This window comes from Mandrillus leucophaeus, unplaced genomic scaffold (genome assembly GCF_000951045.1).
Source record: "Mandrillus leucophaeus isolate KB7577 unplaced genomic scaffold, Mleu.le_1.0 Scaffold365, whole genome shotgun sequence".
In the NCBI taxonomy this organism is placed as follows: domain Eukaryota; kingdom Metazoa; phylum Chordata; class Mammalia; order Primates; family Cercopithecidae; genus Mandrillus; species Mandrillus leucophaeus.
This window is the reverse complement of record NW_012103865.1, coordinates 1,750,786-1,753,224: the sequence shown is the minus strand read 5'-3', so window position 1 is coordinate 1,753,224 and position 2,439 is coordinate 1,750,786.

The following is a 2,439-nucleotide window of genomic DNA, read 5'->3' as shown; positions in this document are numbered from 1 at the left end:
GCACGCGCGCACGCGCTGGTTGGGCAACCTTTTAGAGAGAAACATCCAAATCTCATTTGTCGGAACACACTGGGTGCTTTACTCCAGAGAGATGTAGGTTGTTAACGTGTGAGCTAACAGGGGTTACTGGGAAATGTGCCTATAATTTTGGCTCACAGACTATAAGGGCTTCAAAGCAGGTGTATTTCTATGGATAGAATAAAGAAACTCAAGGAATATTTATCCTGAAATCTCTGGAAGAATGACAAGAAAAGTTTAGTAGCTATGTATAGTGTTTAGAAAAAAACAGCTGAAGCACTTAACAAAAATAAAATAAGTTTACTAACTACCTAAAACTGGAGGACTAAATAAAATATTGCCAAGATACTTTTCAATTATTCATATATTATCTACATATGGATATTTTATATCCACAATTATCCACATGTAGATATTGAACATTTAATCATCTCATTCATTTATTAATTTGCTAATTCAATTTACATTTATTGAGCATCTGCTCTGTGTGGGATCATCCTAGACACTGGAAAAGCAAACACTAGTAAGATACTGTCTCTGTCTTCCAAGAGTTTACAGTCTGCCTACAAGTGAGCCATGCAAATAAGCAGTGTAGGACCTGGGATACACGTGTGCACAGTATACTGCAGGCACCAATGAAGGGTGGGGTAGATTCTTCTGAAAGTGGGTAGAGAAAGGCTTTGCTGTGGATGGAAAGTTTAGACACTGTCCAGGAAGACATGCCAGGCTGGACCTTACCTATTCAATTATGACTGTAGTGACATCTGAGTCTGGAGATTTCAACGATTATAAGTTATTTTCTCATTGGTACTGAAGGAATTGGGTCCAATTTGGGAAGGCTTTGACTTTGCATGGAGGAGTTAAGAGAAATTTTCAGTGAAAATTGTAAAACTGTGTAAAAATAATGAAGAAGTAAACACAAGAGAAAAAGACACACCAGGCTGCACCTTAAGGTATAAGGAGGGCACGACAATAATAACAATAATAATGATACTGGGAAAGAGGTTCATTGATGAGCTTCTGTTGGACTTCATCGGAAATAAAGAGTAGAACGATTTGACTAAGATATGTTACTACAAAGATGAATGTTTGGTTAATGTGAAGGATTGTTTCAAAGAATGAGATTGGAGACTGTGAGCCCAAGCTATCTGTGGAGTCTGCATTTTCCAGTGACAGTGAGTACCTGAATTGAGATGGTAGCCATGGGGACAGGCTGGAGGGAATGGGTGTGGAACATGTGAAGGAAATATAATGATCAGCATTCTGTGACTTGGTGTGTAGTGAGGAAGTCAAGCAGAGCTGGGGTGCACCCCAAGTTTCTGGTTTGTGTGGCTGTATATAAAGTGTTTTCATTCAATTATATGAGGAATAACTGAGGAAGATATTATTTAAAAGCAAAGGTTTTAAAAAAAGAATGTAATTTTGAACATGTTGGATATTTAGGTGGCTTGGGCCAATAAAGAATTAACTAAATAGTTTTGGTGTTTATTAGAGATAACCGGGTCAAAGTACAGATTTAACAGATAGTTAAGTCATGATAATGGATAAGAGAGAACAAAGCAGTTTTAGTGAGAAAAAAAAAGAGAAAGTCAAGAACAGTATCTTAAGAATTACCAGCATTTTAGGGATGGACAGAGAAAGATAAATCTCCAAAAGAGAACAAGAAGAAAGATCAGGGAGATAGGTGGGAAACTAAAAAATAAAAATAAAGAAAATCAACAACCTGTGCCCTATGTTATCCCAGGAGGCAAACTAAGGTACTCACTTTAATCATATCGATAATGCCAACTCTGTTTTTTAGAAACAAGAATATTTTTCTGTAAAAAGCTACACTTAATACTTATGGCAAACATAAAATAAAATCAAAATTACTAACAAAGTCATTGCTGTCCTTCAATAAAAATATAGCAGCCTTTTAGCATAATTTCCCAGTTTCGTTGACTCACCAGATTTTAATGGAAGGACTTTCAGTTTTTCCCCATTTGTTGTGATTCTAGCTGTGGGTCTGTCATAGATGGCTTTCATTATATTGAGGTATGTTGCTTCTATCACTAGTTTTTTTAGGGTTTTTATCACAAAGGGATGTTAAATTTTATCAAATGTATTTTCAGCATCAACTGAAATGATCATATGTTTTTTGTCCTTCATTCTGTTGATATGATGTATTCCACTGATTGATTTTTGTGTGTTGAACCATCCTTGCATCACAAGGATAAATCCCACTGGTTATGATCACTGATCTTTCTAATGTATTGTTAATTTATAAAATGACTAGGAAGAGAATGTACCTGCGTGTGAAAGACTGAGAGGCAGGGAGAATCACGGGGCATCCTCTCCTCCCTGGGTCTTCACACTGGTTATTGATTTCTCTGAGTTCAGTCCCAAGCCTCACTGTCTTCTGCTCTGTCTGAGATTTGGCAA